Genomic DNA, 24,229 nt, shown 5'->3' with positions numbered 1-24,229 from the left:
TCCTGACCAATGGGCAGGAAGCGGGGGGGGGGGGCGGGGGGAAGAGGGGGGACACGGAACGGGCGGGGGCTGGGGGGGGGGAAGGGTTCCTCTCTCCGCCCCCTGCTGCCTGGCGCACAGCTCGCGGGCAGAAAGTGAAGGGGGAGACTCCGATCGCATACAGGAGCCCTGGAACTTCTCAGAAAACTAGGTCTCCGCCCACGCAGCCTTGGCGTACTCAGCCTCCGCGTTTAGGATCTTGCGCCATGCGAGCCGGAGACGGTCTGCATGAGGGTCTCCAGACGCGATGCTTCTTTGGGGACCACCTAAGACCCTTTAGGGGGCTTCCACAAAAGCATGTCTCCTTGAATACTTGCATTAACATGACAGAGACGCTTGAGAATCGAGATAGTCTGGTTTAAAAATAAAAGAGGGCAAAAAGTTGGACCCCTTAAAGGAAGCTGCGTCCTGGGTCTATCCTGGTGGGAGGGGGATCCCGTGTCATCTATACTTTCGCTTCACTCCTGCCCCGCAATTCTGCCTTTCGTCTGACTCACTAAGGGTGGCAGTAAGGTGTTGCGCAGGGCCAGCGGTACACCGAGGTCGCTTTTCCACTGTGCAAGTCCAGAGTTCTTCTCCACTCTACTGTGCTTCCTCAGATGGCCGCTTGGGGGCGGTATATGTATTCTGATTTAGGAGATCCTTGAGGGAGAGTTTTTAGTGGCATTTTAAGGAAGCGAATTCATATCCAGCTCCCTCAAGGCAAAACTGAAATTATGTCTTGAAAAACAATTTTGTGCCCACTCGTGTTTCTTAACGTGACTCCCGATTGGAGAATTTGCTGAACCATCTGGCTCCAGGATCTCACACTATTTACAGAATGGACCTGTAGAGTAATAAATTACTCTCTGCCTATTATTTTATTTCCCATCTTTCTCCCTAAACTTTTTTTTTCATTTTTTCGGCTCCCAAAACCGAGGTGTGGTTTACATTTCTGTGCGTATACACTTTTCCATGAGTAGGCTGCTGCCTGATGCTTTGTCTCTGAAGTCTGGTCTCTATGCCACCGGTCCCAAGCCAAGATGATTCCAGCTTCCTGGAATTCCATTCATCTCTTTGGGAAGGGACGTCAGCAGCAATGCTTCGCCAGCTGTGGCCCTGCGTGAAAAGCTTGGCTCTGAGTCCAGGGACCTAGGTAAAAGGATCACCAAATAAGGATCTTGGCAGAATCAGGGTGGGGGCAGGGCGAGGGACTGCTGGGGCTCCCTCCCCTTATCGGTTATACCTGGCTGGACTCCCAAATCTTGGAAACACCCACGATTTTATGCTGCTCATCACACAGCGATTTCACTTTCCTTGTGTGGGAGTGTTCTGTGACAAGGTGCGTGAGTGTGTGTGGTATGTGTGTGTTCATGCAAGGAGGGGCTTACAGAGTGTTTCCTAGTTACTCAGGGTACACAGCTACGCAGCTAGAGCCTCTTGCAGATAAGTATGTTTCCAAGATGTGTTTGTTTATTAGACTTCAGATATTCAGGGCTAGGAGTCAAAGTTTCTACTGGTTGATTAGTCAAGTTAGATTCCTGTCCTTGAAGTCACGGGCACTGACTCAGCCACACAATCTGAAGATGCGGGATCAGCAGCTACACTATCTGAAGATGCGGGACCAGCAGCCACACAATCTGAAGATGCGGGACCAGCAGCCAGGCTAGGGCTTTGCTTCAGGCTTCTTCAGGTCTTCTCTGCTGCGTGAAAGGTGACTGCTCTACATTTCCCGAGCAGCACTAATTCTTCCTGCAGGGACCTTCGGAACTGCTCTGGGGGGCTGATCTTGGGACCCTCTTTCCTCTTGATTTCTGTACCACAGAGATGAATGTAAGAGGCCCACCGGCAAGAGCCTCTCTCCTTGTGTAAACAAGGCCCAGCTACACCTTGCTGACGGGACAGGAGCGACCAGGGTCTGCCCTTCTGGCCATGTGCTGCCCAGACTAAGGGGTGCGGATCACTCGTAGCTTGGCTTCTCTCACCAACACATTGCAAGTTTTGACCTCCTCCACACCTTGCGGCTAAGGGCTAAGGCATTATGGGAGAGCTTGGTTGTAATAAAAGCTGGCAGTGGCCTAGGAGATGGTGAATACAAACACAGAGTCTTTCCCTAAACACAACATGACAATCCAGCTGTCTTGGTGAAAACAAGGTTTGCAGGAGATGAGGTTCCTAGACAGCTGTGAGGTCTCACCCACAGTCCCGATCACCACATGCTGTGACCAGGTTACAGAAATTCAGCACACTCTAGGGACCTTGTAGAGAAGCACGGGAAAAGGCAGGAGGGTCTATCTTTAGTTGGGAGGATACGGCCTATCTGTGTGCATGCGTATGTGCGCATGTGTGTATGCTGCCCACTTCTTGTGTGAGTGTGTGTGTGTGTCTCCTCAGTAAGTGGACGCATGGTTTCTCCTCCTGCTTTTATGTCTGTTTATTATTATTCTCACTTGTTCTCCACCTTTCCTGTTAGGTCTCATGGTCCCCTGTCTTAACTTTTGTGCCCTCTCACATTTAAATATAGATCGTGCAGACTAGAGAAACTGTGACATTTGTCGCGCTAAGTCTGTTGTATCTCACTTAACATAACGATCTCTAGTTCCATCCACTTTCCTGCAGACGTCATAATTTCATCGCTCTTTATGGCTGAATAAGATCCCTCTGTGTATATGTACTTCTGTTTCCATTGGCCAGTCGATGGGCTTCTAGCCTGCTTCTCTATCTAGGATATTAAAGAGAATAGTTTCAAGCTTCTAAATCCACCAACCCTAAGGCCAGGATGCCTCCTGGTGTCTTTATGATATATGCTTATTATTTAAACTCCTTTGCTCTTGTTTTCTGTTGCTTAGGACTATGGTGCCATTTCTGATAACGCCTCCACCCTTCTGTTCCCTTCTGCTCACGTTTGACTAGATTCTCTTTTTACCTATGGAGGGCACAGAAGTAAAGGCAGGTCATGGCTTAAACCTTTGATAGCCTCTTTACGTATTCTGCTAAATACAACACTTTTTTTGTTAAATATAAAAAGCATTCCCACATAAGTTGCTTTATTCTCTCTCTTCTGTTGGCCTTAGAGATGGGCGTGGCTTTTAATTCTCATGCAGCAGGAAGCAATCAGGACGTTCATATTTCTAGTCACCACGAAGTAAGACCTTATTTAACACAGTACCAATCAATTCCCTTGTAGAGTGAGATAGTAGATATTTTGCCTGCAACTGGGAATCCAAAGAAACATTGTGGCTTTGTGTGTGAGTCACACACAAGGTTGTGGGGATAATGTCAAATATCTTTCTTTAGTCTTTGAGACAATGTCTTTCTTTGACCATGGGGCTCCCTAACCAGCTAGCCTGATGAGTCAGTAAGCCTCTCTCTCTTCTTCGTGTCTCTCCCTCTCCGTGCCAGGATTCCATTGACTTTGTAATACATGGGTCCTGGGGATATAAATTCAGGCCCTCATCCTTGCACAGCAAGCCCTTTGCTCAGTGAGCCATTTCCTCAGCCAGAGTTGAAGGGATGTTTTATACATGGTTAGCTGGAATGTAAACTAGTCCCATCACTAAGGAGTTCATGGCGGGGGGGGGGGGGGGGGGAGAGCGGGGTTCTTTGAAAAACTAAAAATAGATCTACCATGTGAGCAGCTATACCACACCTAAGCATTTCCCTGCAGGACTCCAAATCGACACTTGTCAAAGATGTTTACTCAGCAGCAGTCCTTGTCACGCTGATCTCTGGAGTCTCTGAAGACAGGAAGGAGCAAAGGAGATGCAGCACACACATACAGTGTCATTTCCTTCAGCCACAAAGAAGAACAAAGTTGCATCACTTATAGCAACATGGATGCAACCAGGAGAAGCCTGGTAAGTAAATTTAGGCAGTTTTGGAAAGACAGACACCATGCTATTTTTATATGTGGTTCCTAGATTTTGTGTAGATCTATAAAATCATATTTTATGTTTATGGGACATGTTATGTACATATGACATGGAAGTAGAGGTGAAACTGCCCAGGAGAGAAGAGGGAGGAGGGGACTGTGGGAGAGTAGAACCCGTGTCCAGTGGGGGCTTTCATGAAAAATGTTCGTGTGCTACACAGCATGCTAGGCACTGACTATACACAACAGTTATTTTAAAATGAAGTGTAAGTAAGTCAGTATACTAAAGAGAAAAATGGGTCTGAGTCCTCTACTTGTTTTTCTTGCTGAGACTGAAAAGATTCCAACTATGAGACCCTCACAACAGCTGTGACTTTGGAGTGAAGAACGACTTCCTAAGGTAAAGACTACACACTAGAAAGCTCCTGAGATAGGATGTGAGTGGAGTGTGGGTTAAGTAGTTAGCCTGAACTCATGGGCAGTAGTTAGCCTGGTCTAGCTGTGTTCCCACCCAATGACTTGGTTATTCATTGGCTGGCCCTCAGAGGTCCCTGATAAGGAAACTCATGAATCTGGAAAACCATGAGAAGTGCCATGATGCAGTTTTGCTTTAGAAGCTTATTAAAACCCCAAAAGAATCCAGTTTCCCTAAGGTGTGACGTGCTGCTTCATGCCAGCCAATTGCAGATTATAATTTTTCAAAGTGTTTGAGGTTTTCACAGTGTACTCCAGATTAAGTGGTAAGTCCAAGTTTTCTGTTACCTTTCCTCGAAGAAAACAATGAGGGTCAGAAGAATAAGACAAGAAAATACAAAGAGAGACCTGGCCATCTCTTGGATTTCATGAACGTTTCTGAAGACTGACTATGCCAGAGACCCCACCATCGCTTGGATTTCATGAACGTTTCTGAAGACTGACTATGCCGTGGAGATTGGCATCTGAGTGACGCTGGTGGGAAGGCATCACATGCCGCAGAAACTTGTGGACGGTACTCTGCCAAGATGGCCGAGCTGCTGGGTGGGCGCACAGGGACATCAGTCTTGCAGAAGCAGTCTCTTTCTCCCTCTCCCTCCCTCTGTTTCTCCCTCCCTCCCTGCTTGCTTTATTTTCTTTCTTTCTTTCTTTCTTTCTTTCTTTCTTTCTTTCTTTCTTTCTTTCTTTCTTTCTTTCTTTCTTTCTTTCTTTCTTTCTTTCTTTCTTTCTTTCTTTCGATCATGTCACATTGAATTTTGTAGAACCCTAGGCAAAAGAACCACTCTTCTTTCTAATTTAAGAGTGTATGGTCTGAAAAAAATAAAGCCTGTTTACTTTGATTATAGCACTGATGATAAACATGGCGGTTGGTTCCCAGCATGAGGAGGATATGGAGGCATGGCCGTCTCTGGTTGCCCTATCAGTTTGTCCTTCTGTATTCACTTTTCCCTTTCATTTTCTTTCTCCTTCTCCCTCATCCTTTTTTTCAATTCCTCTTTTCATCAACATCTCTCCCCCTTTTTCTTGCTACCTTTCTCCCTTCCAGTCCCTCATCCACCTGCCTGCCCTAAGGTTGAAACATAAAACTAGATATAAAAACCTGAGAGACCTGGCCTCACCTTGCTAGAATTCCAAATGCCAACTTTTCCTCAGAATTCTGACAACCTTGTCCATCCTTCTTCATACCAGGACTCTAAAGCAGAGGCTGTGTGGACAAGTTCACGCTTCCTGTCTCCTATGCCAGGTGTTCAGCCCTGGAGGTGCAGTGCCCAGTGCCATGGCTTGCTGAACCCGAGAGCTTGCTCTGGGTTGGGTTGAGGCATGAGTAGTCGTGAAAGAGCACATCCGCCATCACACGAGAGCCCCGAGCTTTACGGCCCCTCACAGGCCCAGATTCCTTCCAAGGAGCCAAAGGGAGCTCTGTGAAGTTGTGCGAAGTTCACTGCTTGTCCGAATCGAGTGGCTTCCCATTCTCTTCCTTATATGTGTGTCAGGGCTGAGGTGACAAGGACACACTTGCCCCTCATTAAAGGCACACAGCAGAAAGACATCGCCGTGTGGTCTGTGGTCACTTTTCCGTGAAATGAAAGAATGACTAGCTTTACTCACGTGGGCATTCCTGATGCCCACTGACGGGAGGTCTAACCTGAAGATGGACCATCTGAGGCAGAACGTGAAAAATCATGTCAACCTGCATGTGGGTGACAGAGGAGAAACCAAGTTGAAATGCAGCTGAAAGACGCCAGTCTGAGGAGATGTGTTACAGATGTGTGGAGCACCAACACTTTGTTTATTCCCACATTTTGTGACATTTATTGTTTTAGATGATAATTAGTGGGATGAACTTTTAGGAGAAAGAGCTTTTATTAACACTGGCCACTTCCTGTAGGGGATACTGAGATAAGAAATCCAATAACTACCCATACAACAAAGGATGCTCGTTCCTTATTTTTGTAGACCTTATAGGAGCCTCGGTCTAGAGATAAGGCCTTATAATAGGGTGAATGCACTGGAGGCTGCTACAAGCTAGGTGCATAGCAGTAGAGTGGAAGACACAAGGCTGTAGCTCAGAGGTCACCCTGGACTTGGGATAGGAGAGAAAGTGCAGAGGGCCCTGGAAAATTCGCCTTGCCCTAGCAGCACATTGCTTTGTTTTGAGTGTGTTAAGACCTTCAGTGTTCAAAGGGAACATTCATTTGACCTAATGTTAAATTCATCATATGATATTTCTAGTGTAAAACAAACCCTTCTTCCTTGACTCTGCTTTTGGAGAAGGAGGAATGAGAGAGATTGAAGAGGGAGAGAGCTTCAGGAGCCTCCTGAAACCATGACTAAGGTAGAAGTGTCGAGCAACATTCAGTCTAAAATGCCCACGCCTCCAGTCTTGTGCTTTCCTGCATGTATGATAGGTACAAGAATATATACGATGCCTGTTGGAGATTGGTTCTAATGCTTTGTTTCAATCGGGAAACTCTGTGTCCAAAAGCTAAAAGTCCTTGTCCCCAGTTGGTTTTTGATTGATTAATAAAGATGCCAATGGCCGATGATTGGGCAAAGGGAGACAGCGTGGGACCCTTAGAGTTTCCCGAGCTAGGACACAGTGGAGAGGAGAAGGAGAAATCACCACGAAGCAGTGGGATCTGGATGGATGTAGGAGCTGCAGGAGATAAAGCCAATGAGTCATGTAAGAATCTGGGAAAGTGGCCACTGGCCGTTTCCCCAATTGGGCCTGGGGTAGCAGGGGAAGGTTTAGGAGTGCCCAGCCTTTGAGGTAGCCAAGGCATTTTAAAACTGGCTCGTGCATGTGTGTGTGTGTGTGTGTGTGTGTGTGTGTGTTCCATTCCAGAATCCAGATAGCTCCTGGGCAGGTTCCTGTATGTGATCTGCTGGGACGCAAAGTGGTGTAACACAAACTCACCACTTCAAACACCAGGTGGTGCACATCTGTAGTCCAGCACTCTGCCAGGTGGTACACATCTGTAATCCAGGACTTGGGAGGTTGAGATGGAAGGGAAGCCTAGACTACAAAGAGAGACCTTGTCCCAAAAACCAAAAATAAACACACGCAAGCACAATCCCTCCAAACTAGACCCAACCAAAAAGAACAAAAATAAAAACACACCATGGTATCAGAAGCATGACAGACTCAGACATTTCTACATACATTAGAGAATAAAATGAGATGAAGGGGAGGAAAAATGTAATTTACCTGGGCTAATTATAGCATGAGTTGTTTGCCACCAATGCCTAATTACTATGACTGCTATGTAACAGAATAATAATTAAGTGTGCCAATTAATGTCTTAAAGTAACTTGTCTAAGTTTTATTGACTGTAACCTCACCTGTTCTGTCTACCCTCACAGAATGTGAAGGCTAAGCCCCAACAACTAACATGGTAGTTAGTCTAAGACCTAAGGAGCTCTGGTTATACAGCTGCCCATGAGATATGTATCAACCTCCTGCTGGCTACCAATGAAAGCAAATGGACCTTCAGCAGATCCAGTTGAAAGTTACCTTTATTCTAATTACTTTAAGCAGATTGGAAAATGTGGAGAATTACATACAACCGGTGGGATAGATCATTAGTTCCCCTTTTCTATATGCCAGCTGTTTTCCTGAAATGTATACATATATATGTATATATACATATATATCCTCATCATTTAAATGTGCAGATTTATTCTTTTGTGTTCTTTTACATCTGTGTTCTTAAAATTTTATGCAGTCCAGCTATTCTGAGATCATTTATTAAGTGCCTCTTGTGTGCCAAGTGTGTGCCAAGGCTTTGAGGGATGCTGATAATGAGGTCTAAATCATAGGGGTGGGCATGAGTGTGTGAGAACCCAGAGCAGGGCTTACTGCCTGGTTGTGGGTGCAAGGCTGAGGGTGGAGAGGGTTAGAAAGGCTTTTATTGTACAGATGGTGCCTAAGATCCACCTTTAAAGACTTCATTCAGAAAGAGTTGGGCCTTTGGAAACAGAAGAAAGACCAATTAATGTGTTTATACCCAGAGCTACCATTTTATTTCCTCTAGGCTCACTTAGCATCTGGCAAAGTGTATCTGACCATTCATCAGAAACCCAGAAAGCAACATTGGTGTTTTTGAGGGTTCCTCAAAAACTATAAATGCATAAAAGGTGCATTTTGGAAAAATTGTTCTTCCAAGTCCTTCTTTCTCTCTCTTGCTAAAATACCGTAGAGCCAGGAAAGCGATTAACTCAAGGCAGTAATTAACTTTCCCATGGGTGGGGGCTGTGGACTAAGGTTTCCTAGCTGATGGGGTTAGCTGAGGGTTGCCTCGTGCTTTATTTGTTGGCAGATTTGATGGTCACTTAGATGCTGTGTTTCTGGAGCTTCTATTAGTCAAAGATTTCAAAAGCGTGGGCCATCGTAAGTGTGTGTGTGTGTGTGTGTGTGTGTGTGTGTAAACATCTTGTTCTCAAATGGACCATGCTTCTTTCCCAAATAGTTTTGTTAGTACAGGGTCTTCAACCTGTTAAGCATGTAGTAGTCATCTTCTGCTATTGAAAGAGCAAATGAATGAATACCCAGGGTAAACTGTGTTATTAATACAAGTAAGCCTCACAACATGAGTATATAAAGGAAAGTGTTCAATTCTTTTTTGCCTTTTTTTTAAAAAAAGATTTGTTTATTTTATGCATGCGAGTACACAATTAATCTCTTCAGACATACCAGAAAAGGGCATCGGATTCCGTTATAGATGATTGTGAGCCACCATGTGGTTGCTGGGAATTGAACTCAGGACCTCTGGAAGAGCAGTCAATGCTCCTAACCACTAAGCTAGAGCTTCAGAGTTCTTAATTATGGCAACCTATTCCCAACAAACAAAACTAATCTCAAAACAATTTTGATTGCCAAAGAGAGGGTTCATAGGAAACAGGGGGTTTAAAACCAGTTATGTAGAGAATGCATGTTCACTATCAGGTCATTTAGAGGGTTGTGTTCAAGAACAATTTGCATTTTTCTGTGAACAGTTTAGCTTTTATTTTATTTTATTTTTTATTCGATATAATTTATTTACATTTCAAATGATTTCCCTTTTCTAGCCCCCCCCCACTCCCTGAAAGTCCCATAAGCCCCCTTCTCTTCCCCTGTCCTCCCACCCACCCCTTCCCACTTCCCCGTTCTGGTTTTGCCGAATACTGTTTCACTGAGTCTTTCCAGAACCAGGGGCCACTCCTCCTTTCTTCTTGTACCTCATTTGTTGTGTGGATTATGTTTTGGGTATTCCAGTTTTCTAGGTTAATATCCACTTATTAGTGAGTGCATACCATGATTCACCTTTTGAGTCTGGGTTACCTCACTTAGTATGATGTTCTCTAGCTCCATCCATTTGCCTAAGAATTTCATGAATTCATTGTTTCTAATGGCTGAATAGTACTCCATTGTGTAGATATACCACATTTTTTGCATCCACTCTTCTGTTGAGGGATACCTGGGTTCTTTCCAGCATCTGGCAATTATAAATAGGGCTGCTATGAACATAGTAGAACACGTATCCTTATTACATGGTGGGGAGTCTTCTGGGTATATGCCCAGGAGTGGTATAGCAGGATCTTCTGGAAGTGAGGTGCCCAGTTTTCGGAGGAACCGCCAGACTGCTTTCCAGAGTGGTTGTACCAATTTGCAACCCCACCAGCAGTGGAGGAGTGTTCCTCTTTCTCCGCACCCTCTCCAACACCTGCTGTCTCCTGAATTTTTAATCTTAGCCATTCTGACTGGTGTAAGATGAAATCTTAGGGTTGTTTTGATTTGCATTTCCCTAATGACTAATGAAGTTGAGCATTTTTTAAGATGCTTCTCCGCCATCCGAAGTTCTTCAGGTGAGAATTCTTTGTTTAACTCTGTACCCCATTTTTTAATAGGGTTGTTTGGTTTTCTGGAGTCTAACTTCTTGAGTTCTTTATATATATTGGATATTAGCCCTCTATCTGATGTAGGATTGGTGAAGATCTTTTCCCAATTTGTTGGTTGCCGATCTCTCCTCTTGATGGTGTCCTTTGCCTTACAGAAACTTTGTAATTTTATGAGGTCCCATTTGTCAATTCTTGCTCTTAGAGCATACGCTATTGGTGTTCTGTTCAGAAACTTTCTCCCTGTACCGATGTCCTCAAGGGTCCTCCCCAGTTTCTTTTCTATTAGCTTCAGAGTGTCTGGCTTTATGTGGAGGTCCTTGATCCATTTGGATTTGAGCTTAGTACAAGGAGACAAGGATGGATCAATTCGCATTCTTCTGCATGCTGATCTCCAGTTGAACCAGCACCATTTGTTGAAAAGGCTATCTTTTTTCCATTGGATGTTTTCAGCCTCTTTGTCGAGGATCAAGTGGCCATAGGTGTGTGGGTTCATTTCTGGATCTTCAATCCTGTTCCATTGATCCTCCTGCCTGTCACTGTATCAATACCATGCAGTTTTTAATACTATTGCTCTGTAGTATTGCTTGAGGTCAGGGATACTGATTCCCCCAGATTTTCTTTTGTTGCTGAGAATAGTTTTAGCTATCCTGGGTTTTTTGTTGTTCCAGATGAATTTGATAATTGCTCTTTCTAACTCTGTGAAGAATTGAGTTGGGATTTTGATGGGTATTGCATTGAATCTGTATAGTGCTTTAGGCAAAATGGCCATTTTAACTATATTGATTCTACTGATCCATGAGCATGGGAGGTTTTCCCATTTTTTGAGGTCTTCTTCTATTTCCTTCTTCAGAGTCTTGAAGTTCTTGTCATACAGATCTTTCACATGTTTGGTAAGAGTCACCCCAAGATACTTTATACTGTTTGTGGCTATTGTGAAGGGGGTCATTTCCCTAATTTCTTTCTCAGCCTGCTTATCCTTTGAGTATAGGAAGGCCACTGATTTGCTTGAGTTGATTTTATAACCTGCCACTTTGCTGAAGTTGTTTATCAGCTGTAGGAGCTCTCTAGTGGAGTTCTTTGGGTCACTTAGGTAGACGATCATGTCGTCTGCAAATAATGATAGTTTGACTCAGTTTAGCTTTTAAATATATACAAAACTGGAAGGAAAACAGAAACACATCTCCAAACACCGCCACCCAGCAATACCTCTAAAGTAAAGGAGAAGGGACAGCAACCTTATTTAGGAAAAGCACACATCCTGAGCCCATGGCCAGGAGACGCTAGTCCTCATTCACTCACAGGTTAAGGGAGGCCACCTGCACTGTATTACTCTAATGCTGTCAGCAGAATTGTTTTGTGCATATATGAATGATCCAAAAGCTAGTCTATATCAAAAGTGAACTTCCTAATTTCTCACTGCGGAAAGGCAGAAAATGGAGACAGAGGGCCAAATGAGCGTGCTCATTTCACAGTAGACAACTGCACCAGTTCCTGAAGGCCAGTCCTCGAGAAGTCACCCATTATGATTTCAGCTCTCTGGCATGTCAACCACAGGAGGCCATCGTAATGGAAGGCCTGATCTGTTCAGCATGGTGAGATTGAATGACTGTTTTCTTCATGTGCAAATAGTTGCTTATATAATATATTAGGGTTTTCCAGAGGAACAGAAGAAATTGGATATATAAGATGTCTAAGTGGGGATTTATTATGGAAATTGGTTCATACCATTGTGGAGACCAAGAAGTTCCATATATCATTCATGACCTGAAAAACTAAGAAAGCAGATGATGTAATCCAGTCTGACAGCAAGGACTGAGAAGCAGGACTGTTGGAGGCAAAGCTCTCAGTCCAAGGCTGGCGGCAGGAAACATGGTGACTGCTGGCCTGAGCCCACGGGTCTGAAAGCCCAAGAGCCTGGAGTTCTGCTTTGTGGAAGCAGAAGAAGCTAGATATCTCAGCTGAGCTGGGGTAGGGGGCCTTGTGGGGGAGTGAATGAGTTTGCCTTTTAACTGCTCCTTCATTTTACTGAAACACTCAATGGGTTGGATAATGGTTGCTCACATGGGTGAGGGAAGATCTTTGCTCTGTCTACTGAGTCAAATAAAATCCCTTCCCAGACATACCCAGGATCAATGTTTTCCCAGCAGTGGAGTGTCCTTCAACCCAGTCTAAGTGATATCTAACACATAGGAAATGCAATTAACTCTAAATGAGGAAAGTATTAATAATGACTTCCACAACTGGAATTGATTGGCTTCCTGAATTACTCAGGAATGTCCAGTATTCCTTGAGTGGTAGACATTTCTCCTACTTGTTATCTTGTGTCTTAAAGTATAGATTATCCAAAATTTCTGGAAATGTGTAAGATCTGCTTGAACTATGATTTCCTAAAGAATATTTAAATTTACAACTAAATTATTAGCCTGTGAATTGTATATAATCTAAAGCAATCATAAACAAATCATAGTAAAATTAATTTTAGGGGAAGAGAAGTAGCAATTAAAAAACCTAATCTTTAAATCAACTTTGCTCTTTCTGGAAGGTGAACATTATTGATTTGAGTCTATTTAATAACCACATAGTCAGTCTGGGCAATTAGGTCAACTTCTGTGCCTTCCAGAAATCTGAGGTATATTCAAAACCTGTCACTAACAGCCAAGGAATCTGCATGCTTATATTTATGAGCATATGTGTGAATGCGTATGGTTTTCATTGATATGGGATATGCTTGTGTTATCTACCATATTTCCAAGTAGTTCTTCTTTTGGAAAATGTTAGGACAGAATATCTAAGCCCCTTTAGAGCTAAGCATAGGTACATGACTCAATTTGGTCAGTAAAATGTGATTGGAAATGAAATGATAGATGTCACTCATAGACAAAGGGCTGTCAGAGCCTCCTAGGATCTGTGATGAACTTGTGGCCAAAGAGAAAGACACTTCCATTGATCTAACCTTTCGAGGCTTCAGGGCTGCATACTAAAAGTAACATTCTATAGCCTGTCCTGATGTACATGATGACATACAGCCTTGGTCTGCTTGTCAGTGGCTGTGGAAATGATGACCACCCAGAAGCATTCATAAAAATAACTTTTGTGACTAAAAGGCATAAGTCGTGCTGACTATAAATCCATCAACAGAAGAACCAGAGCACGGATGGTCTATCTGTCATCGCAGGAAAGAATTACCAGTATACATTTTGTGGGGATGTCTTTCCTGGGAACCAGTACGCTTCTTGGATATGTACAGAGTGCGGCTGAGGGCATCCTGGTAGGAGCAGCTTCCCTGGGAAGTCTCCACTCAAGATGGATGATGTCCTCTCTGTAGCCACATAGAGTCCCCTTCAGTTAACCTTTCCCAGCCTATATGATGTAGCCAGAGGATTCAAAAGATATGAAAGATTAAGGTGCACTTGTATACAATGGCTAGGAGGAATGACTAGATACTCAGGTGGGTGTTCAAGGACACTCAGCACTCTTTTTCCATAAGGGAAGGTCAGCTGCCCATGAGCTGACTCTGGTGGACTCTTAAAAGTAGGCATAGCGTGTCTCACAAATATGGCAGCAGTTTGGCCTGCTTTACAACAGCAAATTATTATAAAAGATCATGTTGCAGTTTATTTAAGAAACTAACATACTTGCCTGGCAGGGGAGATACTGTGATCACGAAGGTGGTTTTCCCAGGACAAGGCTTGTCCATTGCACTCTAGATGTGCTGACCCTTGTGATTTCCCCAAATTCAGGAAACTGGACTGCATAATTTGTGGTAGTGGGGGACTGCATTCTTCCTCTCCTGAGGGGGGAAACAATAGAAACTAACACACTCAGCTGAAAAAAAAACATTAGGAATTTGACAAAATAATGTATTCAAGATTAAGTATTCAGAGATGAATAGTTTTTATACCAAATGTAAAAGTATAACGAAGATTATATTTTTATTGAATATAATCTTTATTTACATTTCAAATGCTCAAACCTTTCCTGGTTTCCCCCTCCCTGAAAACTCCCAACCATTCCTCCTACCCCCTGTCTCCAAGTACATGCCCCTCCACCCGACCCACCCCCACCTCCCCCTCCCTTGATTTCCCTTTGTTGGGGCATCTATTGAGCCTTCACAGGACCAAGGACCTCTCCTCCCACTGATGCCCGACAAGGCATTCCTCTGCCACTTTTGGCTGGAAGCATGTGTACACCTTGGTTGAGGTTTAGTCCCTGGGATTTCTGGGGCGTCTAGGTGGCTGACATCATTGTTCTTCCTATGGGGCTGCAAACCACTTCAGCTCCTCCGGACCACCCTCCAACTCCTCCATTGGGGACCCCATACCCAGTCCAATGGTTGGCTGATAGCATCTGCCTCTGTATGTGTAAGACTCTGGCAGTGCCCCTCCAGAGACAACCATAACAGACTCCTTTCGGTATGCAGTTCTTGTCATCCATAATAGTGTCGGGGTTTGGTGACTATTTATAGGATGAATCCCAAGGTAGGGCAGTCTCTGGGTTGCCTTTCCTTCAGTCTCTGCTCCACATTTCATCTCCATTATTGTTCCTGTGAGTATTTTGTTCCCTTTCTCAGAACCAAAGCATCCACCCACTTCAGTCCTCCTTCTGTAAGGCAAAGGACACTGTCAATAGGACAAAATGGCAACCAATGAATTGGGAAAAGATCTTTACCAATCCTACATCTGATAGAGGGCTAATATCCAATGTATACAAAGAACTCAAGAAGTTAGACTCCATAGAGTTAAATAACCCTATTAAAAATGGGGTACAGAGCTAAACAGGGAATTCTCAACTGAGGAATACCGAATGGCTGAGAAGCACCTAGAGAAATGTTCAGCATCCTTAGTTATCAGGGAAATGCTAATCAAAAAAACACTGAGATTTCACCTCACACCAGTCAGAATGGCTAAGATGAAAAACTCAGGGCACAGCAGATACTAGAGAGGATGTGGGGAAAGAGGAACACTCTTCCATTGCTGGTGGGATTGCAATCTGGTAATACCACTCTGTAAATCAGTTTGGTGGTTCCTCAGAAAATTAGATATTGTACTACCTGAGGACCCAGCTATACCATTCCTGGGCTCCCAGAAGATGCTCCAACATGTAATAAGGACACATGCTCCACTATGTTCATAGTTGCCTTATTTATAGTAGCCAGAAGCTGGAAAGAACCCAGATGTCCTTCAACAGAGGAATGGATACAGAAATTGTGGTATACTTATACAATGGAGTACTATTCAGCTATTAAAAACAATGAATTCGTGGAATTCTTAGGCAAATGGATGGAACTAGAAAGTGTCATCCTGAGTGAGGTATCCAAGTCACAAAAGAACACACACGGTACACACTCACTGATAAGTGGATGTTAGCCCAAAAGCTCGAGATAAACAAGTTACATTTCACAGACCATAGGAAGCTCAAGATTATATTTAAAATTAAAATATTCTGCACAAATTCCAGACGGGTTTGATGGGTTAATGTTTTAGTTTCTAAGCTGAGTAAGGTGGTACAGATCTGTAGTTCCAGCACGTGGGGGAATAAAGGCAGCAGGAGTTCAAGGCTAGCCTCAGCTACAATGGAGTACAAGGGCAGCCTGTGTCAGGTGAAACTCATTCTCCAGAAAATAAAGTTAATATAGTAAAAAAATAAAATAAAATAAACATCCACCAACCCAAGCTTCCTTAGTTTTTCCGGGGCTGTGGAGATGTCTGGACACTTTACTGGCTTACTCTGTTTGTTAGCACACGTTGATCAAAGTATGGCAGGAGCTGGCAGAAAGATGTTCAGTTGGCTTGTTTGGATAAGGCACGTTTCTTACAGCCTTTCATTTTCTGGAAAGAAACTATCTATGGCAGCTGTTAAACCATACACTAGTCAAGCATTGGCTCTGCTCCTCCTGTCACTGATCTGGAGGCTGGGAGACCACTGAGAAGTCCCATGAACCTGACACCTGCACCCCAAGGTGGTACCTATTTTTACCTCTGTGTGTAGTTTAGCTATAATCAGCTCTTAAGAGCTTTCTTCCAATGAGGTCCTTTGCACTTCAACAGCAAGTTCCCCTTTCAGTTTTTGCCTAGAGGTTAAATCTTATGGTTCATTCAGTGCACTGTTGCCTTCAGAGTTCCTCCCCCACCCCCAGCTCCCAGTGGTCTTTTTCTAATTATAATATACAATTAAATCTAGAGCAAGAAAACCCCGCCCCCAGGACAAACTGCCAAGCACCTCCTGGGGTGGGGCCTGGTCACAGAGTCTTACCTCCTCTTCACAGTCCTTTGAGATCCACCATGTGACTTGCTCTCCTGCCAGTTGTGAACCATGTCAGCAATTAAAATTTTATAAGCTGCTGCACAGAGCTCTGTGCCTAGTCCAGAAAGTAAGACATCTGTTGTGTTTCTGTTCTCTCCTGCAACCAAGCTTTCCCAAACAACACATCCCATTGTTCTGCATCCTTTACTTGATGATGGTTCTCATGTTTACTGTTCAGGAGACTCCACAGTCTCAACATCCATCTAATGCACCTTTTCTCCTTGTTTAGTTGTTATAGACACAGAGGCTCTACTTAGGTTTACGATATATATATGCACATTTTCAATATCTACTCCCCTCTGTGCCTTGTTTGCCAATACATTGTACTGGTTCCTCAGATCTTTGAATACTTTAAACTCATTTTTCAGCCCCTTTGAATTGGGAATGTTCAGGATGTTCACTTACTGATATTTTTGTTGTGTTGCTGTTGTATACTGGAGTTTTGAAGTAATACCAGAGCATCCAGTTCTTATTAGAGGCTGGTAGACTTTTTTTTTTCTCCAGCTAGATGCTAAAATTAAGGGTGGAGTTTTTTTTTTCTTTTTTTAAATGTAGATGCCCACATAGCTGTCCTCCCCACTGCAGGTTATTCTAGATTAGAGATGTTTGGGTTTGGGCTCCATATTTTTGTAGAACTTCTGGGAAGTCTAAGGACGTTGCTGTATAGTAACTCCTCCCAATTAAAACATTTCATCATGGAGGGAGAATCCTTAAGACTCAGGAAGTAAACAACTCGGAGGTTTCAGAAAGGTTCTGAAACTTACAAGACTCACAAGTTTGGTGCCTATTCAAGGATATATAAGCAGTAAGGGTTGCTCAGGAGGTGAGACTCTTCAACTTGTCAAGCTACCTGCAGGTCATGCGGAGAGGTTCAGAGTTCTAGATTCTATGGACAGTCTCTCATCCTAGGGTAGGTGTCCAACAGATGCTGCTGCTTTGAGTTGTCCATGTTCCTGTAAGTAACTCTTCATCCATACTCCTGTAACATGATAAACTCTGGCTTACCAAGTTCAACTTTGGCAATGCCATTACTTTGGTATGTACTTGGCTCCCTGTCTGGTTTGAAAAGATGCTTGTTTATGTCTGCCCAGAAATAGAATCACACAGCAGCACATTCCAAAGAGAGAATCCCAGGTCTCTGACCAGTTTATCCCATATTGGCTTATCCCAATAGGACCCTGTGCCCTGGCCACCTTGACACTGATTTTGTTTCTTGGTTTTATTAGCTTCTAGTGCTAACAGAAAATCCATTTAAGGTAGAGCTTGGATATCCGGGAAGGCTCAGGGGTAGCCATGAAAGGAGGACGCTGGACAGAGTTGAGAGCAAGATGCAGGGACGGGGGCAGGACACAGGTTGGATTGCTGTTCAGGGAAGAAATGGTGAATTAGAGTCTAGTGTGCACAGTTGAGAGGGTAGTGGGAGTTCAGGTGGGATGTGGGAGTGCAGACTTTACTTCATAGATGTCATGGTGATAGAGGCTAGCCCTTCAGTATTGCTCATAATATTATCAATGGCAAATAAATCCTAGTTCTGTATTCTCTTCATTATCTTCAGGGCAGATTAGTTTTTAAGTAACTAAGGCTATACTTTGCTTTTAATATTCTTCCTTGGGGCTGTGATGTTGAATATTGCTTTTGAACTTGGGGATTTAGAATAATGTAGGAGACAAACCTCTGGTATGTTAGGAAGTTTAACTGAAGTGGGAAGCCTCTCTTTCAATGTGGGCTGCACTGTCCCATGGGCTGGGGGACCCATAATGAATAAAAAGGGTTCAAGGGTCAACCCCTGCAGTTTATCTCCCTGCATCCTGACTGCAAAGTGAAATGACCAGTCACCTCTCCACCCCTCCGTCTTGATTTCTTTGCCTTGATGGACTCTACCCCACTAACATGTGAGCCAAAAGAAATGCTTCTTCCTACAGGCTGATCTTTGTCATGTGTGTGGTCATAAGCAGTGACAAATGTCACTGTTTGGGGGTGATAAGCAAAAGGATGACTTCTGCCACCAGTGTTGCCCAGGGTCCTATTCAGTTATTCGCTTGGGTTTCTCCATCTTGGACCATCTATCGCTTGCCGGCTAAGGCAGTCAACAACAGCAAACCAGGAGGTTCTGTTTTCCTGGTGTGATTTCTGCCAGTAGCTGTTTTGTTTTATTTTTGCTGAGTTTTCTAGGTTCCTCTTACAAGATGAGGGAAGATAGGGTGAGAAATGAAGAGTTTGTTTGTAGTTAAGACTTTCTCCAGATATAATAGGGTAGGCATAAATTGTCCACATTTTTAGGCCAAGAACATTGAGGTTTAAATGAAATTAAATAACTTGCCTGTGGCCACAAAATAGTGAGTAGTGGAACTGGGCTGGAAAACCATGCCTCCTTGGCCCCAAACCTCTGCTTCTTTCATTACCACCTCAGGCTGTCTGTAGAAGATCTGCCAGGGGCTGCAAAGCATTCGTGGTAAGGCTAAGACTCTTACAGCAGTTTTGATCACACACAAGTCTAAAAACATGTCTATTAGCCATGCTTATGTTTATTGGAGGATTTGGGATCAGATTGAGAGAGATTAAGTGCACGTGGTGTCTGAGATATGGGTGCTGAAGTTAGTTGGGATGGCTGCAAGCTGACTTTGCTTACCTTGTAGTTTCACCCAGAGCATTCTCGGATACGCTCATTGTTCAGACTGAACTAGTAGGGACTGCAGAACTAATAATGTCTGTGCTTTCTAACGTTAGCCTCTTGCATGAGTGAAGAGAAAAAGCCATCAGATACACCTCCTTGAATTGTCCATGGTAATTTTGGAGGATGCTTCCACTTAGTATTTCCTTTTTTTTTTTTTAGTGCCTCTGAGAATATGTAAGGGAAGAATAAGCCCATTCTACCTGCTGATAGAACTTGGTAGAACAGGCTCTGCGAGGCGCTCTGATGACCAAGGAGCCACTGGAGTTTAATAACCATGTGTCTACTATCCACCCACATGGTTAGGGAGTGCTTTAAAACATTTGTTGAGGGCTAGAGAGATGGCTCAACAGTTAAGAGCACTTGGTGGTCTTGTAGAGTGTTGCCCTAGCCCTCGTGGTCCCTCTCACCCCATCCCCTACCTGCCTGCCCCAGACGATCCGATCCTTGGGGGTAGGAAGTAAGAAGGTGTGTGTGTGGGGGAATCAACAACACAGAACCTGGGAGCCAGATGAGAAGCAGAAGCAGACTGGTTAAATGAAATAATGAGGGGTGCCTACATACCCTGTACCCCCTTTGGTGCACAACAGTTTATCCTTTGCACCAGTTTAGTGCCTGCCCTGGGCACATTCTCTTTGTCTCTGGCTGTCAAGCAGATTCCGGGTTAGGGAATGCAGAGGTGCCTGCTGCGCATGCGTGGGCCATTGCGCCTGCACCCAGGGCACATTCACGGTGGTTCATAAAGACTCCCATTCCAGGGGATCTGATGCCTGTTCTGGCCTTTGTGAGCACCAGACATGCTCACGGTGCCTTTACATACATGCAGGCAAAACTCTTACACACACAAAACAACAATAAGTCTAAAAGAAATTTGTGAGGTAAATACTGGTCATTGGTTCCACATGCACTTTTCAGGTTAGAGAGACTCCCCAACTTACCGGACGATGTGTGGAAAGTCAATCCATGATACTTCTTTAACTTTCTATTTTAGCACGTCATTTAGCATGTTCTGAGCAGCAAAACTGAGCTGCAGAGGTTGTCAACCCATCTTAGCAGTTACTGAGAATTGTGGGTCCTGCTGGTTTGGAAGCTCTCCTCGTCCGTGGTCCAGATAGGCCATCCATGACTCGAAGGGACATGACAGGGACAGTCAGAGACTGACTGTCTTCAGACTTCCTCTCTCAGAAGCCTGGCCTCCCCATCTACATCCTCCCACTCCCTCCTCCCAGGCTTTAGTTTACCAAGCACTACTGAGAGAGGACTAGACTGGAGAGAGCAGGGTCTCCGTAATTTCCACTTCCCCGTTATTTCTCCCAGGTATTTGGAGCATCTTGGGTGTGAGGACCTGGGAACAGGAGCGTTTGATTTGTATTCATGTACAAAATGTCCATGGTTTGGCCGCGGAAAGGGGTCAGCTTCTTCAGCCTGACTAGGCGCAGCTGTAAGTGAGATATTGTGCACATGGGACTTTTTGGCTTCACCATTAGCTTATATGAACGCAAGGCCTTATTTAAAAAGCATGCCCGTTCTCTTAATACACAGGTGGGCCTTTCCCACTGTATCAGCCACCAAAGACAGAAAAGTCTTTAGTGACTGTTTTGTTTGCATTTTTTTTTCCTGTCTAATTCCCGTCCTGCAGGCCTGAAGGTTACAGGGTTTTAAGGTGGGGATGGCCAAGCAGATTCCTTCTCACTGAGTTGTGAAAGAAATCAAAAAATCTCTAAGAATTAAGTTGATAAAGAGAAGAACTAGGCAAAGCAAAGCAATCCACACATTGCAAAGATGCTTATCCACGGAGGGGCGGAGTCACAGAGGGCAAGATGCTGCCTGCCCTAGCTTGCTTTCTGTTGCTGTGATAAATACTCAAGCCACACGGAAAGGAAAGGTTTTATTTTAGCTTACAGGTTACAGTCCATTATCGAGGAAAGCCAGGGCAAGAGTTCAAGGCAGGATGCTGGGGAAGATGGCAGCCGAAGCAAGAGACCTCGGAGGAACGGAACCGGCTTACTTTCCACGACTGGGTCACCGTGCTCGCTCACACCTGGCACAGCCACATGCCCAAGCGCCAATCTGCTGGAGGCAACTTCTCAACTGAGAGTTCCTTCCTCATGTGCCTCCAGCTCGCTCTGCTCGAGAAAGCCTCACCAGCGCCATCCCTCAAAATGGTTAAATCACAACTCAGCTCTCCTAATGGTACACACTCTACATTTGTAATGTATGGGACCAAGAACTCATCGCCATTGTTTTGCCTAAAGCTAGGCTGTGTGACAGTAGAGCTTTAGTCAATTAAGCAGAATCTGTCCAGTTTGTCTCAGACATCTCCACTGAAGTCATCCAGTTTCTCATTTATGTGACAGATTTTAGGTAATATGTGAAGTAATTGTGAACCTTTTTGTTGTTGTTTGAAGATTATTTTATTTTATTTTTTATTTTATTAGATATTTGCTTTATTTACATTTCAAATAGTATCTCTTTTCCTTGTTACCCCTCTGAAAATCCCCTATCCCATACCCCCTGCCCTGCTTACCAACCACCCCCTCCCACTTTCCTGGCCTGGCATTCCCCTACACTGGGGCATTGAGCCTTCACAAGACCAATGGCCTCTCCTCTCATTGATGTCTGAAAAGGCCATCCTCTGCTACATATGTAGCTGGAGCCATGGGTCCCTCTATATGTACTGTTTGGTTGGGGGTTTATTCCCTGGGAGCTCTGGGGGTGCTGGTTTGTATATATTATTGTTCCTCCTATGGGGGTGCAAACCTCTTCAGCTCCTTGGGTCCTTTCTCTAGCTCCTCCATTGGGGATCCTATGCTCAGTCTATTGGTTGGCTATGAGCCATGGGTGTTTTGACCCACCTTCTAATAAGGATCAATGTATCCATACTTTGGTCTTCCTTCTTGAGCTTCCTGTGGTCTGTGAGTTGTATCTTGGGTATTCTGAGCTTCTGGGCTAATATTTACTTATCAGCAAGTGCATACCATGTGTGTGTGTTCTTTTGTGACTGGGTTACCTCACCCAGGATGATAGTTTCTAGTTCTAACCATTTACCTAAGAATTTCATGAATTCATTGTTTTGAATAGCTGAGTAGTATCCATTGTGTAAATGTACCATGTTTTCTATATCCATTCCTCTGTTGAGGGACATCTGGGTTTTCCAACTTCTGGCTATTATAAATAAGGCTGCTAAGGACACAGTGGAATATGTGTCCTTATTACATGTTGGAGAATATGCTGGGTATATGCCAAGGAGTGGTATAGCTGGGTTCTCCAGTAGTGCTATGTCCAGTTTTTCTGAGGCTCTGCCAAACTGATTTCCAGCATGGTTGTACCAGCTTGCAATCCCATCAGCAGAGGAGGAGAGCTCTTCTTTCTCTACATCCTCACTAGCAGCTGCGGCCACCTGAGTTTTTGATGTTAGCCATTCTGACTGGTGTGAGGTGGAATCTCCGGGTTGTTTTGATTTGCATTTCCTTGATGACTAAGGATGTTGAACATTTCTCTAGGTGCTTCTCAGCCATTTGGTAGTCCTCAGTTGAGAATTCTTTGTTTAGTTCTGTACCCCATTTTTAATAGGGTTATTTGGTTCTCTGGAGTCTAATTTCTTGAGTTCTTTGTATATATTGGATATTAGCCCTCTGTCAGATGTAGGGTTGGTAAAGACCTTATCCCATTTGTTGGTTGCTCTTTTGTTCTATTGATCATACAGATCTTTCACTTGTTTAGTTAGAGTCACACCAAGAAACTTTATATTGCTTGTGGCTATTGTGAAGGATGTCGTTTCCCTAATTTCTTTCTCAGCCTCTTTATACTTTGAGTATAGGAAGGCTACTGATTTGTTTGAGTTAATTTTATATCCGGACACTTTGCTAAAGTTGTTTATCAGCTGTAGGATTTCTCTGGTGGAGTTTTTGGGATCACTTAAGTATACTATCACATCATCTACAAATAGTAATAGTTTGGCTTTTTTCTTCCCAATTTGTATCCCTTTGACCTCCTTTTGTTGTCTAATTGCTCTGGTTAGAACTTCAAGTAATATATATATATATATATATATATATATATATATATATATATATATATATATATATATCAGCCTTGTCTGGTCCCCGATTTTAGTGAGATTGCTTCAAGTTTCTCTCCATTTAGTTTGATGTTGGCTACTGGTTTGCTGTATATTGCTTTTACTATGTTTAGGTATGGGCCTTGAATTCCTGATCTTTCCAAGACTTTTAACAGGAAGGGATGCTGAATTTTGTCAAATGCTTTTTCAGTATCGAATGAAATGACCATTTGGTGTTTTTCTTTGAGTTTGTTTATGTAGTGGATTACATTGATGCATTTCCATATATTGAACCATCCCTGCATTCCTGGAATGAAGCCTACTTGATTGTGGTGATTGATCATTTTGTTGTTGGAATCAGTTGGCAAGCATTTTATTGAGTATTTTTGCATATTTCATAGGGGAAATTGGTCTGAAGTTCTCTTTCTTTGTTGGATCTTTGTGTGGTTTTGGTATCAGTGTAATTGTGGCTTCATAGAACGAGTTGGGTAGGGTTCTTTCTATTTCTATTTTGTAGAATAGTTTGAAGAGAATTGGTATTATGTCGTCTTTGAAAGTCTGATAGAATTCTGCACTAAACCATCTATCTGGTTCTGTGCTTTTTTGGTTGGGAGACTTTAAATGACTTCTTCTATTTATTTATGGATTATGGGACTGTTTAGATGGTTTATCTGATCCTGGTTTAATTTTGGTATTTGGTATCTGTCTAGAAAATTGTCTATTTCATTCAGATTTTCCAGATGTATTGAGTATAGTCTCTTGTAGTAGGATCTGATGGTTTTTTTTGAATTTCCTCAGTTTCTGTTGTTATATCTCCCTTTTCATTTATGATTTTGTTAAAGAAGCTTTAGTAAAGTTTCTTTTACAAATTTGGATACTGTTTCTGTGACCTCTGGTTAGTCTGGTTAATGGTTTATCTGTCTTGTTTAATTTCTCAAGAACCAGCTCTTGGTTT

The 24,229-nt window shown here is 43.5% G+C and overlaps 1 long non-coding RNA gene and 1 other non-coding gene across 3 annotated transcripts; both read left to right on the top strand.

Annotated features, from left to right (window-relative positions):
• Positions 1–130: 130 nt before the first annotated feature.
• On the top strand, positions 131–7,116 carry LOC127684549 (uncharacterized). Of its 2 annotated transcripts, XR_007977749.1 has the most exons (6): positions 131–261; positions 1,002–1,174; positions 3,686–3,875; positions 4,221–4,289; positions 4,664–4,877; positions 5,552–7,116. It is a non-coding gene; the product is annotated as an uncharacterized LOC127684549 (long non-coding RNA). The 2 variants fall into 2 exon arrangements; XR_007977748.1 differs by lacking the exon at positions 5,552–7,116 and having other exon boundaries at positions 4,664–4,981.
• Positions 7,117–13,871: 6,755 nt separating this feature from the next.
• LOC127686532 (U1 spliceosomal RNA) lies at positions 13,872–14,035 on the top strand. Its single transcript, XR_007978153.1, has one exon. It is a non-coding gene; the product is annotated as a U1 spliceosomal RNA (small nuclear RNA).
• Positions 14,036–24,229: the final 10,194 nt, after the last annotated feature.

This window comes from Apodemus sylvaticus, chromosome 5 (assembly GCF_947179515.1).
Source record: "Apodemus sylvaticus chromosome 5, mApoSyl1.1, whole genome shotgun sequence".
Taxonomy (NCBI): Eukaryota; Metazoa; Chordata; class Mammalia; order Rodentia; family Muridae; genus Apodemus; species Apodemus sylvaticus.
The sequence above is the reverse complement of the archived record's forward strand: the minus strand, read 5'-3'. Positions and strand labels throughout refer to the sequence as shown.